Source organism: Ascaphus truei, unplaced genomic scaffold (assembly GCF_040206685.1).
Source record: "Ascaphus truei isolate aAscTru1 unplaced genomic scaffold, aAscTru1.hap1 HAP1_SCAFFOLD_1130, whole genome shotgun sequence".
Lineage (NCBI taxonomy): Eukaryota > Metazoa > Chordata > Amphibia > Anura > Ascaphidae > Ascaphus > Ascaphus truei.
Window position 1 is genome coordinate 13148 of NW_027453997.1, and position 18049 is coordinate 31196.

Below are 18049 nucleotides of genomic sequence, written 5' to 3' on the forward strand. Positions count from 1 at the left end.
CTCACATGGATGACTTGCGTGGTAGAAGCTCAAGAACAAGGATGTCAAACTCCAGTCCTCGAGGGCAGCAAACAGGCCAGGTTTCCAGGATATCCCTACTGAAAACCTGGCCTGTTTGGGAACCTCGAGGACTGGAGTTTGACATGCATGCTCTAGACGGAGCACAGCTGTGGGTGGGAGGTGGATTTGCTTTGCATCAAATGGTTTGGAGCAAGGTTTATTGTATGTATTATCATAATAACAATGCAATGCTTAACTTTTATTTCAGGAGGGATGACTGCAGAACAGAAGTGAATATTGAAGCCATGTGTTCCTTTTCTTGCAAAAGAGAAAATTTGAAGGACAGTTGAACAGAATGAAAATTACTACACAGAGACAGATAAGCAATGTGTATATTTCTCATTTACCATTTAGTATTTGTCGTTTTATTGACTCCACACAATCCGGCTGCTACGGGTTTCACATTGAACATTTTCATCTCTACTCTACCCCTTCCTGTGATCTGAACCATGCAAGTTTTCATTGATTCAATACATCATGAGTAGAGTGTGGCTACAGTATGAAGTAAAGACCCAAGGACCACATCTACTACCATTCATAACAAGAACATGTGCAGTAGCGCACAGCTGCAGTTCTATGTGATTGTTATGAAAGGTTGAGGTGGTTCAATTCTATGAATCTGGTGTGGGATGGACCATGTTTGCATCACATGGTTTCATCTAGGCCAGTAGATTATATAACTCTCAGTACAGGTTACACATGGCATCAGTATTAGTGATGTAAAGAGGAGGAAAGCTTCAATGTGGAGAACAAAGCCAAGTAATGTTGAAGTTACTCCTTTTACCATTTACTTGGTCAGTCTGTACTGTCTACTCCCCACACAGCTGCTAAGGGTCTTCCATTTTAAATACTTTCACCTCCTATTCTGCACTGCTTTGCTGCCCATTATTTAGACATGCGTTCCAGTCATGTTTACCACTCTGAATCTCTCTGCAGTCATTGATTCAGCACATCATGGGTAGAGCATGGCTACAGATACAGAAAGCTTTTATTATTTTACCGGCTGATCATCCATAATATTGCATTAAAACATAGAATATCACTTAATTTCCAAAAGATTCAGTGATGCTGATAATGCAGAATCTCACAACATTTCCCATCATAATGCCATAATGCACCAGAGGAAGAAATAATCCTTGCTATACTGTATCTGTACATTGTGTGACGTATTACCTCCATGACCATTGATAGCAAGTACATCTTCTGTATAGAGCGGCTGTGTTATGATGCAGTTATTGATCATCATTGACATAATCACAAGAATCTTATGCAAAGGGAAATTGTCCGCAGCGAAGTGAGATGTGTGCCTGTTTTAAGTCCTCCAGCTTAACGCCCCTACACCTCCCACTACACAGACATACTTACTTATGCATACACTGACATCTGGCATACCTACACACACCCCAGGGCCACTTCCTTCCCCTGATGTCAGGGAGAGGATGGGCATGCAGAGTGCAGTAAGTCTCCACGTTACTCTGGCCAACAGTCTTGGCCTACCCCCAGCATCTGTCACCCACAACATCTGTTCCCTCCTTGTAAAGTGCTGAACTATCTCACCTGGGTCAGTGCTATAGCTGATCACAGTGCCCGATCATGATGTCACTGTGACAGGCAGCAGTGCAGATTGACCGGTCAATCAATGCAGTGCCGCACCATATGCACTAAATGAGATTTCCGTGCCCCCTGTCAGGTTACTCCCTGGGCAGTGACCCTGCTCACCCCCTCCCCTAGTTCCACCTCTGACCACAATTATCTCTCTTGGAGAGTGTAGCAAATTGGTGTTGGTGGAATCTCACCTCTGCCATGCATGGTCACAATCTGGGCACAGGACCCAAATAGTGGGCAATGTGGCACTTCTTACAGTAGAGAATAAGTAACTATATTCTTTACTTGTGTATTAAGGACCTTATTTGCATTAAAATTCAGTCCCCATGGGACCAAGACTTTCTGGCTTACTGAACAAAGTGGAATTGTTTCGTAGAGGGTGGAGAATTGTATTTTATCTGAAATTACCCCCTCTGCACAAAATACAAACAATTATACACATACATGTACCTTGTGGAAGTTGTTGCCCTCTATCTTCCTGTGGTCTCTCCCTGTTTCTCACCGTGCCTCCTCCCATTTCCTTGCACCTCTGCGTCTCCGCATATATCCCTATACTCAGAGCCGGCTCCGGTCAGTGACATGGGATGCCCAAATATGAGCATATCCATACATGGGCATCCATGCCACTGACCGGAGCCCACTCTGTTGCGGATATGGAGAGAGACTGGGAGATTTACATCCCCTTATAATTCATATGGTGCATAGTACCGGCACGTATTGTTTTACCGTTACTGTGTACCTTCCTACTTTCACACTGGTACAGTATGTGCTGCAGTGGGACTGAGAGGGATATATTGGTAACACATAGTTATTGTTGGGGGAATTCAATCCATTTTGAAAATAGTAATGCAATGTTTTATACTTTTTTTTTTTGCAGTAATGAAGAATGAAAAAGTTCTGTTAAAATTGAATTGGAGGTGAACTGGAATCATCATCAACTCTGCACCAGTGTGAATTGATGTTCTTTAATGTTCTGATAAGGTACATGCAACATCTCTTCCTCAACCCCTACACCACTCTCTGCCTCTTGCCTCTCTCTCTCCACCTCCCTGCTAAGCGTATTAACCCATCTAATGTAATCCACATTCCATGTCTGACTTTACTCTTCACTTCTCACGTGCCCTCTGGAATGTCTGCTCTCTGACTAACAAGGTCTATTTGTACATGACCTATTCTGCTCTCATCATCCACCACTTCTCATTCCCCTCACCCCTGTCCTACTCGATACCTCAGCTTAATTGAACTCTCTCCTCTGACATCTACCCTTATCTCTAACCTCTCCTCACTTTCTGCTTAAACTAACTATCTTGTTAACTTTTACAATGCTATCATCTCCTCCTCCCTCCTCCCTCCTCCATTATATATTTATATGCCCCTTCTAGGCTCTGACACACTCATCCCTCTAAGGCCATGATTATCATGGGCACATGCTTGGTCATCCACAGTGCGTGCGAGCGATGCAGAGCCGCCTCGGACCTCAGTGCAGGGATTGCTGCATACCCCAGCATCTGTCACCCACAAACAATACACACACTAATACTCCCCACAATACACACTATAATACCTCCTCAATACTAATCTCTCCAATAATATTATAGCTCCAAACACAATATACACAACACCCTTACACAAGATACACAATCTAGTACTCTCCTCTGCACCTCTACACACAATATAATACTCCCACACACACAATATACACACTACCCTCCTACCCCCATAAAATACAACCAATAATACACACACACTTTGTGGATGTTGGGACCAGCTCCCGGCATGCACCAGTGAAAGAGAGAGGCCCGCAGAAGCTCGGAAGAACTCCCTCCATCCGTGCCTTCCTCCGTTTCACATCTTCTCCCTGTCTCTCTCCCTCCCTTTCCTTGCATCTCCCTGCGTCTTTACGTATACCCAGTCAGTGACGGCTCTGGTCACGTGATGCCTTAATATGGGCTTATCCATATATGTTCATCCACGTCACTAATGTGATGCCCGCACTGTTGCGGAGCTGGTACTTACGACGCGCACTTATTGTTTTTTCAGTAATGCGTACCTGACTCTACCGGCCTACTTTCAACACTAGTACAATAAGTGCTTCACTACGAGTGAGTGGGGAATATTGGCATCACACAGTCACTGTTGAATATGCCATTCAATCCATTTTGAAAATAGTAATGCAATGTGGTTTTGTTTTGTTTGCTTTTTGCAGTAATGAAGAATGGATAAGTTATATTAAAATTAAATTGGAGGGGAACTGGATTCAGCATTTCATCATGAACTCTGCACTTGTGAGAATTTACCTTCTTGAATGCCCTGAGAGGTACACGCAACTTTAAGACTATAATCTGCTGTGCAAGCTTTCGTGCTATACCTCCCCCTCAGGTTTTGATTTATACATTTGCTCCTTCAAGTCATGTCCTCTAATATTTGAAAGCTCTCTCCTAGCATTTTCTCTCTACCAAAGAACGTCATCCCAATGTAACCTCTCTCTTGTTCTCTCTGCTTGCTGTTTCCTCACTTTTCTGTTAAACTTTTCTAATTTCTCTAACTTCCACACTCCTGCTTTTATCCACATGTTCTCCTCTTTCCTTCCCCTACCTTTGCATGTGTCTACACACTGCACCATTTGTACAGACCTCTATTGCAGCTATTTCTGCACTGCTCAATGAAAAGCACTCATGTACATCCTATTCTCTGCGCCCCCTCTCTCTCTGCGCCCCCTCTCTCTCTGCGCCCCCTCTCTCTCTGCGCCCCCTCTCTCTCTGCGCCCCCTCTCTCTCTGCGCCCCCTCTCTCTCTGCGCCCCCTCTCTCTCTGCGCCCCCTCTCTCTCTGCGCCCCCTCTCTCTCTGCGCCCCCTCTCTCTCTGCGCCCCCTCTCTCTCTGCGCCTATCTGTCTCTCTCTACACCTATCTCTGTGTCTCCTTCTATGTTTGCTGATGTGTGGGATATCTCTTATAATCTTGAACCTGCTCATATACACATCGGGTCTCCCTGCCTCTGCCTCCCTGCTAAGAGTGTTAACCTATCTAATGTAATCCACATTCCTTTCCTTACTTTTCTCTTCCCTTCTCCTATGCCCTCTGGAATGTCCGTTCTCTGACTAACAAGGCTCTAGTTGTACATGACCTCTTCTGCTCTCATCATTCACAATCAGTCATTCCCCTCACCCCATCTTACCTGTCCCACTGATTTTCCTCTGCTTAATTAAACTCTCCTCTGACATCTACTCTAACCTCTCTGCTCTCTCTCTCTCTTTCTGCTTAAACTGACAATCTTATTAACTCTTACAATGCTATCCTCTATATGCCCCTTCAAGCTCTGACACACACGTCCCTCTAACCCACACCCTTGGCTAAATTCCCAAACATGTTCATCACACTTCCACTCACTGTTCTTAATGCCTATGAAGGAAATCTCACACTTGATGTTTGATTTTTCTACAGTAAAAATGTCTCCAGTCCTGTATAAAGCTGCTCTCTGGGGCCAAACCACACTACTTTTTTTTCCACATTCATCAACACACAAATTTAATTTACGCTGTCTTTTTTCCCCTGTATTTGACTCCCTCCACTAACCTTCTTCTCACACTTGCCATCCTTCCTTCACTTCTCCTCAAGCATTTGACTACTTCAGAGGCAAGGTGGATGCCACCCACAAGGAGATTCCTTCTGTCCCTTCCCCCTTCTCTCCTTCTACCTAATTCTCCTTCTGCATTTGACTCCTTTTCTTCTCTTACAGAGCTGGAAGCTAATCATCTTCTCTTCTCCCTCTACCACATGCCCTCTAGATCGTATCCCCTCACACCTTACTGCATCTCTTAGTCCCCACTCTCACCCACATCTTCAAGTCCTCCCTATTCTCTGGCTCTTTACCCTCTTACTTTAAGCCTGTAGTGGTCACCCTTTTCTCAGAAACAACCTACACCCTATGTGCCTTACTAACTACCGCCCTGTATCCCTCCTGCTGTTTGTCTCCTAATTGCTAGAATGTCAACATTCTTAAATCACATTCCCTCCTGGATCCTTTACAACCTGCCTTTCGTACAGCTCGTTCTACAGACTGTGCTTAAAGCAAATTCCCAAGGTCACTTTTCCCTACTAATCCTACTTGATCTATCTGCTGCGTTTGATGCTCTCAATCACTCTCCTCCTTCATATTCTAAACTCTCTCTTGGTATCCGTAACACAGTTCTATCCTGGTTTTCATCATAACTTTCCTGTCACACATTCTCCATCTCTGTTGCTAACATGTCTTCGTCTTCTATTGATCTGTCTGTGGGTATACATCAGGGCTCTGTTCTGAGATCTCTCTTTCTCTCTACATACTATCATTTGGTGACCTCATCAACTCTTTGTGACAATCCTATAAATAACAAATACAAATATCAGGTCATGGGAATAAGTGATTTGGACATAAAAGTAACATTTCGGAAGTGTGGACAACTAATACATCTTGTAGATTGCCTTTACAGTGTGATGTCATTGATTCAGTAGATTGTGTGCAGACCAGGACTGCAGTACAGTGTCACTCACATGGATGACTTGCGTGGTAGAAGCTCAAGAACAAGGATGTCAAACTCCAGTCCTCGAGGGCAGCAAACAGGCCAGGTTTTCAGGATATCCCTACTGAAAACCTGGCCTGTTTGGGACCCTCGAGGACTGGAGTTTGACATGCATGCTCTAGAAGGAGCACAGCTGTGGGTGGGAGGTGGATTTGCTTTGCATCAAATGGTTTGGAGCAAGGTTTATTGTATGTATTATCATAATAACAATGCAATGCTTAACTTTTATTTCAGGAGGGATGACTGCAGAACAGAAGTGAATATTGAAGCCATGTGTTCCTTTTCTTGCAAAAGAGAAAATTTGAAGGACAGTTGAAGAGAAGGAAAATTACTACACAGAGACAGATAAGCAATGTGTATATTTCTCATTTACCATTTAGTATTTGTCGTTTTATTGACTCCACACAATCCGGCTGCTACGGGTTTCACATTGAATATTTTCATCTCTACTCTACCCCTTCCTGTGATCTGAACCATGCAAGTTTTCGTTGATTCAATACATCATGAGTAGAGGGTGGCTACAGTATGAAGTAAAGACCCAAGGACCACATCTACTACCATTCATAACAAGAACATGTGCAGTAGCGCACAGCTGCAGTTCTATGTGATTGTTATGAAAGGTTGAGGTGGTTCAATTCTATGAATCTGGAGTGGGATGGATCCTGTTTGCATCATATGGTTTCATCTAGGCCAGTAGATTATATAACTCTCAGTACAGGTTACACATGGCATCAGTATTAGTGATTTAAAGAGGAGGAAAGCTTCAATGTGGAGAACAAAGCCAAGTAATGTTGAAGTTACTCCTTTTACCATTTACTTGGTCAGTCTGTACTGTCTACTCCCCACACAGCTGCTAAGGATCTTCCATTTTAAATACTTTCACCTCCTATTCTGCACTGCTTTGCTGCCCATTATTCAGAGATGCGTTCCAGTCATGTTTACCACTCTGAATCTCTCTGCAGTCATTGGTTCAGCACATCATGGGTAGAGCATGGCTACAGATACAGCAAGCTATTATTATTTTACCGGCTGATCATCCATAATATTGCATTAAAACATAGAATATCACTTAATTTCCAAAAGATTCAGTGATGCTGATAATGCAGAATCTCACAACATTTCCCATCATAATGCCATAATGCACCAGTGGGAGAAATAATCCTTGCTATATCTGTACATTGTGTGACGTATTACCTCCATGACCATTGAGAGCAAGTACATCTTCTGTATAGAGCGGCTGTGTTATGATGCAGTTATTGATCATCATTGACATAATCACAAGAATCTTATGCAAAGGGAAATTGTCCGCAGCGAAGTGAGATTTCAGCCCCCAAACGTCTGTAATATTAATGCAATGTCTTACTTTTGTTGCAGTGAACACTGAAGAGACGGATCTACTACAACACTGTACAGGATGAGCATACGCTACAAGCAGCAAAATGATCTTGCAGTTGACAGTATGTTGTTCTGGTAATGTGCACAATTATTATTTATGGGCTACACACCACAGTGCTGGACATATTCTGTTAACTTCAACTCTACTCCTAACATGGAGATGTCTTCCTGGTGTTACTGATTCAGTACATCATATGCACAGTGTGGTTATGATATGATGGATTGATTTAATGAACCCACCAACCAATGATGACATCTGCATCATCTTCTGTAAAGTGCACCTGCAGCATGATATTATCAGCATTTGGTGCGGTATAATCAGAGGTATCTATGTGCTTTTGCCAGCTTAACGCCCCTACACCTCCCACTACACAGGCATACTTACTTATGCATACACTGACATCTGGCATACCTACACACACCCCAGGGCCACTTCCTTCCCCTGATGTCAGGGAGAGGATGGGCATGCAGAGTGCAGTAAGTCTCCACGTTACTCTGGCCAACAGTCTTGGCCTACCTCCAGCATCTGTCACCCACAACATCTGTTCCCTCCTTGTAAAGTGCTGAACTATCTCACCTGGGTCAGTGCTATAGCTGATCACAGTGCCCGATCAGGATGTCACTGTGACAGGCAGCAGTGCAGATTGACCGGTCAATCAATGCAGTGCCGCAACATATGCACTAAATGAGATTTCCGTGCCCCCAGTCAGGTTACTCCCTGGGCAGTGACCCTGCTCACACCCTCCCCTAGTTCCACCTCTGATCACAATTATCTCTCTTGGAGAGTGTAGCAAATTGGAGTTGGGGGAATCTCACCTCTGCCATGCATGGTCACAATCTGGGCACAGGACCCAAATAGTGGGCAATGTGGCACTTCTTACAGTAGAGAATAAGTAACTTTATTCTTTACTTGTGTATTAAGGACCTTATTTGCATTAAATTCAGTCCACATGGGACCAAGACTTTCTGGCTTACTGAACAAAGTGGAATTGTTTCGTAGAGGGTGGAGAATTGTATTTTATCTGAAATTACCCCCTCTGCACAAAATACAAACAATTATACCCATACAAGTACCTTGTGGAAGTTGTTGCCCTCTATCTTCCTGTGGTCTCTCCCTGTTTCTCACCGTGCCTCCTCCCATTTCCTTGCACCTCTGCGTCTCCGCATATATCCCTATACTCAGAGCCGGCTCCGGTCAGTGACATGGGATGCCCAAATATGAGCATACCCATATATGGGCATCCATGCCACTGACCGGAGCCCGCTCTGTTGCGGATATGGAGAGAGACTGGGAGATTTACATCCCCTTATAATTCATATGGTGCATAGTACCGGCACGTATTGTTTTACCGGTACTGTGTACCTTCCTACTTTCACACTGGTACAGTATATGCTGCAGTGGGACTGAGAGGGATATATTGGTAACACATAGTCATTGTTGGGGGAATTCAATCCATTTTGAAAATAGTAATGAAATGTTTTTTACTTTTCTTTTTTTTCAGTAATGAAGAATGAAACATTTCTGTTAAAATTGAATTGGAGGTGAACTGGATTCATCATCAACTCTGCACCAGTGTGAATTGATGTTCTTTAATGTTCTGATAAGGTACATGCAACATCTCTTCCTCAACCCCTGCACCACTCTCTGCCTCTTGCCTCTCTCTCTCCACCTCCCTGCTAAGCGTATTAACCCATCTAATGTAATCCACATTCCATGTCTCACTTTACTCTTCACTTCTCACGTGCCCTCTGGAATGACTGCTCTCTGACTAACAAGGTCTATTTGTACATGACCTCTTCTGCTCTCATCCACCACCTCTCATTCCCCTCACCCCTGTCCTACTCGATACCTCAGCTTAATTGAACTCTCTCCTCTGACATCTACCCTTATCTCTAACCTCTCCTCACTTTCTGCTTAAACTAACTATCTTGTTAACTTTTACAATGCTATCATCTCCTCCTCCCTCCTCCTCCTTCCTCCTCCCTCCTCCATTATATATATACCCCTTCTAGGCTCTGACACACTCATCCCTCTAAGGCCATGATTATCATGGGCACATGCTTGGTCGTCCACAGTGCGTGCGAGCGATGCAGAGCCGCCTCGGACCTCAGTGCAGGGATTGCTGCATACCCCCAGCATCTGTCACCCACAAACAATACACACACTAATACTCCCCACAATACACACTATAATACCTCCTCAATACTAATCTCCCCAATAATATTATAGCTCCAAACACAATATACACAACACCCTTACACAAGATACACAATCTAGTACTCTCCTCTGCACCTCTACACACAATATAATACTCCCACACACACAATATACACACTACCCTCCTACCCCCATAAAATACAACCAATAATACACACACACTTTGTGGATGTTGGGACCAGCTCCCGGCATGCACCAGTGAAAGAGAGAGGCCCGCAGAAGCTCGGAAGAACTCCCTCCATCCGTGCCTTCCTCCGTTTCACATCTTCTCCCTGTCTCTCTCCCTCCCTTTCCTTGCATCTCCCTGCGTCTTTACGTATACCCAGTCAGTGACGGCTCTGGTCACGTGATGCCTTAATATGGGCTTATCCATATATGTTCATCCACGTCACTAATGTGATGCCCGCACTGTTGCGGAGCTGGTACTTACGACGCGCACTTATTGTTTTTTCAGTACTGCGTACCTGACTCTACCAGCCTACTTTCAACACTAGTACAATATGTGCTTCACTACGAGTGAGTGGGGAATATTGGCATCACACAGTCACTGTTGAATATGCCATTCAATCCATTTTGAAAATAGTAATGCAATGTGGTTTTGTTTTGTTTGCTTTTTGCAGTAATGAAGAATGGAAAAGTTATATTAAATTGGAGGGGGACTAGATTCAGCATTTCATCATGAACTCTGCACTTGTGAGAATTTAACTTCTTGAATACCCTGACAGGTACACGCAACATTAAGACTATAATCTGCTGTGCAAGCTTTCGTGCTATACCTCCCCCTCAGGTTTTGATTTATACATTTGCTCCCTCAATTCATGTCCTCTAATATTTGAAAGCTCTCTAGTAGCATTTTCTCTTTACCACAGAACGTCATCCCAATGTAACCTCTCTCTTGTTCTTTCTGCTTGCTGTTTCCTCACTCCTCTGTTAAACTTTTCTAATTTCTCTAACTTCCACACTCCTGCTTTTATCCACATGTTCTCCTCTTTCCTTCCCCTACCTTTGCATGTGTCTACACACTGCACCATTTGTACAGACCTCTATTGCAGCTATTTCTGCACTGCTCAATGAAAAGCACTCTTTAATATCCTATTCTCTGTGCCCCCTCTCTCTGCGCCCCCTCTTTTGGCGCCTCCTCTCTCTGCGCCCCCTCTCTCTGCGCCTATCTGTCTCATTCTCTCTACGTCCCTCTCTCTCTACATAGAGCTATCTCTGTCTCTCTCTACACCTATCTCTGTGTCTCCTTCTATGTTTGCTGATGTGTGGGATATCTCTTATAATCTTGAACCTGCTCATATACACATCGGGCCTCCCTGCCTCTGCCTCCCTGCTAAGAGTGTTAACCTATCTAATGTAATCCACATTCCTTTCCTTACTTTTCTCTTCCCTTCTCCTATGCCATCTGGAATGTCCGTTCTCTGACTAACAAGGCTCTAGTTGTACATGACCTCTTCTGCTCTCATCATTCACAATCAGTCATTCCCCTCACCCCATCTTACCTGTCCCACTGATTTGCCTCTGCTTAATTAAACTCTCCTCTGACATCTACTCTAACCTCTCTGCTCTCTCTCTCTCTTTCCGCTTAAACTAACAATCTTATTAACTCTTACAATGCTATCCTCCTATCTATATGCCCCCTCTAGGCTCTGACACACTTGTCCCTCTAGCCCACACCCTTGGCTAAATTCCCAAACATGTTCATCACACTTCCACTCGCTGTTCTTAATGCCTATGAAGGAAATCACACAATTGATATTTGATTTTTCTACAGTAAAAATGTCTCCAGTCCTGTATAAAGCTGCTCTCTGGGGCCAAACCACACTACTTTTTTTTCACATTCATCAACACTCAAATTTAATTTATGCTGTCTTTTTTTCCCTGTATTTGACTCCCTCCACTAACCTTCTCCTCACACTTGCCATCCTTCCTTCACTTCTCCTCAAGCATTTGACTACTTCAGAGGCAAGGTGGATGCCACCCACAAGGAGATTCCTTCTGTCCCTTCCCCCTTCTCTCCTTCTACCTAATTCTCCTTCTGCATTTGACTCCTTTTCTTCTCTTACAGAGCTGGAAGCTAATCATCTTCTCTTCTCCCTCTACCACATGCCCTCTAGATCGTATCCCCTCACACCTTACTGCATCTCTTAGTCCCCACTCTCACCCACATCTTCAATTCCTCCCTATTCTCTGGCTCTTTACCCTCTTACTTTAAGCCTGTAGTGGTCACCCTTTTCTCAGAAACAACCTACACCCTATGTGCCTTACTAACTACCGCCCTGTATCCCTCCTGCTGTTTGTCTCCTAATTGCTAGAATGTCAACATTCTTAAATCACATTCCCTCCTGGATCCTTTACAACCTGCCTTTCGTACAGCTCGTTCTACAGACTGTGCTTAAAGCAAATTCCCAAGGTCACTTTTCCCTACTAATCCTACTTGATCTATCTGCTGCGTTTGATGCTCTAAATCACTCTCCTCCTTCATATTCTAAACTCTCTCTTGGTATCCGTAACACAGTTCTATCCTGGTTTTCATCATAACTTTCCTGTCACACATTCTCCATCTCTGTTGCTAACATGTCTTCGTCTTCTATTGATCTGTCTGTGGGTATACATCAGGGCTCTGTTCTGAGATCTCTCTTTCTCTCTACATACTATCATTTGGTGACCTCATCAACTCTTTGTGACAATCCTATAAATAACAAATACAAATATCAGGTCATGGGAATAAGTGATTTGGACATAAAAGTAACATTTCGGAAGTGTGGACAACTAATACATCTTGTAGATTGCCTTTACAGTGTGATGTCATTGATTCAGTAGATTGTGTGCAGACCAGGACTGCAGTACAGTGTCACTCACATGGATGACTTGCGTGGTAGAAGCTCAAGAACAAGGATGTCAAACTCCAGTCCTCGAGGGCAGCAAACAGGCCAGGTTTTCAGGATATCCCTACTGAAAACCTGGCCTGTTTGGGACCCTCGAGGACTGGAGTTTGACATGCATGCTCTAGAAGGAGCACAGCTGTGGGTGGGAGGTGGATTTGCTTTGCATCAAATGGTTTGGAGCAAGGTTTATTGTATGTATTATCATAATAACAATGCAATGCTTAACTTTTATTTCAGGAGGGATGACTGCAGAACAGAAGTGAATATTGAAGCCATGTGTTCCTTTTCTTGCAAAAGAGAAAATTTGAAGGACAGTTGAAGAGAAGGAAAATTACTACACAGAGACAGATAAGCAATGTGTATATTTCTCATTTACCATTTAGTATTTGTCGTTTTATTGACTCCACACAATCCGGCTGCTACGGGTTTCACATTGAATATTTTCATCTCTACTCTACCCCTTCCTGTGATCTGAACCATGCAAGTTTTCGTTGATTCAATACATCATGAGTAGAGGGTGGCTACAGTATGAAGTAAAGACCCAAGGACCACATCTACTACCATTCATAACAAGAACATGTGCAGTAGCGCACAGCTGCAGTTCTATGTGATTGTTATGAAAGGTTAAGGTGGTTCAATTCTATGAATCTGGAGTGGGATGGATCCTGTTTGCATCATATGGTTTCATCTAGGCCAGTAGATTATATAACTCTCAGTACAGGTTACACATGGCATCAGTATTAGTGATTTAAAGAGGAGGAAAGCTTCAATGTGGAGAACAAAGCCAAGTAATGTTGAAGTTACTCCTTTTACCATTTACTTGGTCAGTCTGTACTGTCTACTCCCCACACAGCTGCTAAGGATCTTCCATTTTAAATACTTTCACCTCCTATTCTGCACTGCTTTGCTGCCCATTATTCAGAGATGCGTTCCAGTCATGTTTACCACTCTGAATCTCTCTGCAGTCATTGGTTCAGCACATCATGGGTAGAGCATGGCTACAGATACAGCAAGCTATTATTATTTTACCGGCTGATCATCCATAATATTGCATTAAAACATAGAATATCACTTAATTTCCAAAAGATTCAGTGATGCTGATAATGCACAATCTCACAACATTTCCCATCATAATGCCATAATGCACCAGTGGGAGAAATAATCCTTGCTATATCTGTACATTGTGTGACGTATTACCTCCATGACCATTGAGAGCAAGTACATCTTCTGTATAGAGCGGCTGTGTTATGATGCAGTTATTGATCATCATTGACATAATCACAAGAATCTTATGCAAAGGGAAATTGTCCGCAGCGAAGTGAGATTTCAGCCCCCAAACGTCTGTAATATTAATGCAATGTCTTACTTTTGTTGCAGTGAACACTGAAGAGACGGATCTACTACAACACTGTACAGGATGAGCATACGCTACAAGCAGCAAAATGATCTTGCAGTTGACAGTATGTTGTTCTGGTAATGTGCACAATTATTATTTATGGGCTACACACCACAGTGCTGGACATATTCTGTTAACTTCAACTCTACTCCTAACATGGAGATGTCTTCCTGGTGTTACTGATTCAGTACATCATATGCACAGTGTGGTTATGATATGATGGATTGATTTAATGAACCCACCAACCAATGATGACATCTGCATCATCTTCTGTAAAGTGCACCTGCAGCATGATATTATCAGCATTTGGTGCGGTATAATCAGAGGTATCTATGTGCTTTTGTGCCTGTTTTAAGTCCTCCAGCTTAACGCCCCTACACCTCCCACTACACAGGCATACTTACTTATGCATACACTGACATCTGGCATACCTACACACACCCCAGGGCCACTTCCTTCCCCTGATGTCAGGGAGAGGATGGGCATGCAGAGTGCAGTAAGTCTCCACGTTACTCTGGCCAACAGTCTTGGCCTACCTCCAGCATCTGTCACCCACAACATCTGTTCCCTCCTTGTAAAGTGCTGAACTATCTCACCTGGGTCAGTGCTATAGCTGATCACAGTGCCCGATCAGGATGTCACTGTGACAGGCAGCAGTGCAGATTGACCGGTCAATCAATGCAGTGCCGCAACATATGCACTAAATGAGATTTCCGTGCCCCCAGTCAGGTTACTCCCTGGGCAGTGACCCTGCTCACACCCTCCCCTAGTTCCACCTCTGATCACAATTATCTCTCTTGGAGAGTGTAGCAAATTGGAGTTGGGGGAATCTCACCTCTGCCATGCATGGTCACAATCTGGGCACAGGACCCAAATAGTGGGCAATGTGGCACTTCTTACAGTAGAGAATAAGTAACTTTATTCTTTACTTGTGTATTAAGGACCTTATTTGCATTAAATTCAGTCCACATGGGACCAAGACTTTCTGGCTTACTGAACAAAGTGGAATTGTTTCGTAGAGGGTGGAGAATTGTATTTTATCTGAAATTACCCCCTCTGCACAAAATACAAACAATTATACCCATACAAGTACCTTGTGGAAGTTGTTGCCCTCTATCTTCCTGTGGTCTCTCCCTGTTTCTCACCGTGCCTCCTCCCATTTCCTTGCACCTCTGCGTCTCCGCATATATCCCTATACTCAGAGCCGGCTCCGGTCAGTGACATGGGATGCCCAAATATGAGCATACCCATATATGGGCATCCATGCCACTGACCGGAGCCCGCTCTGTTGCGGATATGGAGAGAGACTGGGAGATTTACATCCCCTTATAATTCATATGGTGCATAGTACCGGCACGTATTGTTTTACCGGTACTGTGTACCTTCCTACTTTCACACTGGTACAGTATATGCTGCAGTGGGACTGAGAGGGATATATTGGTAACACATAGTCATTGTTGGGGGAATTCAATCCATTTTGAAAATAGTAATGAAATGTTTTTTACTTTTCTTTTTTTTCAGTAATGAAGAATGAAACATTTCTGTTAAAATTGAATTGGAGGTGAACTGGATTCATCATCAACTCTGCACCAGTGTGAATTGATGTTCTTTAATGTTCTGATAAGGTACATGCAACATCTCTTCCTCAACCCCTGCACCACTCTCTGCCTCTTGCCTCTCTCTCTCCACCTCCCTGCTAAGCGTATTAACCCATCTAATGTAATCCACATTCCATGTCTCACTTTACTCTTCACTTCTCACGTGCCCTCTGGAATGACTGCTCTCTGACTAACAAGGTCTATTTGTACATGACCTCTTCTGCTCTCATCCACCACCTCTCATTCCCCTCACCCCTGTCCTACTCGATACCTCAGCTTAATTGAACTCTCTCCTCTGACATCTACCCTTATCTCTAACCTCTCCTCACTTTCTGCTTAAACTAACTATCTTGTTAACTTTTACAATGCTATCATCTCCTCCTCCTCCCTCCTCCTCCTCCCTCCTCCATCATATATATGCCCCTTCTAGGCTCTGACACACTCATCCCTCTAAGGCCATGATTATCATGGGCACATGCTTGGTCATCCACAGTGTGTGCGAGCGATGCAGAGCCGCCTCGGACCTCAGTGCAGGGATTGCTGCATACCCCCAGCATCTGTCACCCACAAACAATACACACACTAATACTCCCCACAATACACACTATAATACCTCCTCAATACTAATCTCCCCAATAATATTATAGCTCCAAACACAATATACACAACACCCTTACACAAGATACACAATCTAGTACTCTCCTCTGCACCTCTACACACAATATAATACTCCCACACACACAATATACACACTACCCTCCTACCCCCATAAAATACAACCAATAATACACACACACTTTGTGGATGTTGGGACCAGCTCCCGGCATGCACCAGTGAAAGAGAGAGGCCCGCAGAAGCTCGGAAGAACTCCCTCCATCCGTGCCTTCCTCCGTTTCACATCTTCTCCCTGTCTCTCTCCCTCCCTTTCCTTGCATCTCCCTGCGTCTTTACGTATACCCAGTCAGTGACGGCTCTGGTCACGTGATGCCTTAATATGGGCTTATCCATATATGTTCATCCACGTCACTAATGTGATGCCCGCACTGTTGCGGAGCTGGTACTTACGACGGGCACTTATTGTTTTATCAGTACTGCGTACCTGACTCTACCGGCCTACTTTCAACACTAGTACAATATGTGCTTCACTACGAGTGAGTGGGGAATATTGGCATCACACAGTCACTGTTGAATATGCCATTCAATCCATTTTGAAAATAGTGATGCAATGTGGTTTTGTTTTGTTTGCTTTTTGCAGTAATGAAGAATGGAAAAGTTATATTAAAATTAAATTGGAGGGGGACTAGATTCAGCATTTCATCATGAACTCTGCACTTGTGAGAATTTAACTTCTTGAATACCCTGACAGGTACACGCAACATTAAGACTATAATCTGCTGTGCAAGCTTTCGTGCTATACCTCCCCCTCAGGTTTTGATTTATACATTTGCTCCCTCAATTCATGTCCTCTAATATTTGAAAGCTCTCTCCTAGCATTTTCTCTTTACCACAGAACGTCATCCCAATGTAACCTCTCTCTTGTTCTTTCTGCTTGCTGTTTCCTCACTCCTCTGTTAAACTTTTCTAATTTCTCTAACTTCCACACTCCTGCTTTTATCCACATGTTCTCCTCTTTCCTTCCCCTACCTTTGCATGTGTCTACACACTGCACCATTTGTACAGACCTCTATTGCAGCTATTTCTGCACTGCTCAATGAAAAGCACTCTTTAATATCCTATTCTCTGGGCCCCCTCTCTCTGCGCCCCCTCTTTTGGCGCCTCCTCTCTCTGCGCCCCCTCTCTCTGCGCCTATCTGTCTCATTCTCTCTACGTCCCTCTCTCTCTACATAGAGCTATCTCTGTCTCTCTCTACACCTATCTCTGTGTCTCCTTCTATGTTTGCTGATGTGTGGGATATCTCTTATAATCTTGAACCTGCTCATATACACATCGGGCCTCCCTGCTAAGAGTGTTAACCTATCTAATGTAATCCACATTCCTTTCCTTACTTTTCTCTTCCCTTCTCCTATGCCATCTGGAATGTCCGTTCTCTGACTAACAAGGCTCTAGTTGTACATGACCTCTTCTGCTCTCATCATTCACAATCAGTCATTCCCCTCACCCCATCTTACCTGTCCCACTGATTTGCCTCTGCTTAATTAAACTCTCCTCTGACATCTACTCTAACCTCTCTGCTCTCTCTCTCTTTCCGCTTAAACTAACAATCTTATTAACTCTTACAATGCTATCCTCCTATCTATATGCCCCCTCTAGGCTCTGACACACTTGTCCCTCTAGCCCACACCCTTGGCTAAATTCCCAAACATGTTCAT

At 43.8% G+C, this 18049-nt stretch overlaps 1 long non-coding RNA gene across 1 annotated transcript; it reads left to right on the forward strand.

Annotated features, from left to right (window-relative positions):
- Nucleotides 1-2397: 2397 nt before the first annotated feature.
- LOC142475283 (uncharacterized) lies at nucleotides 2398-3970 on the forward strand. Its single transcript, XR_012790855.1, has 3 exons — nucleotides 2398-2646; nucleotides 3706-3767; nucleotides 3872-3970. It is a non-coding gene; the product is annotated as an uncharacterized LOC142475283 (long non-coding RNA).
- Nucleotides 3971-18049: the final 14079 nt, after the last annotated feature.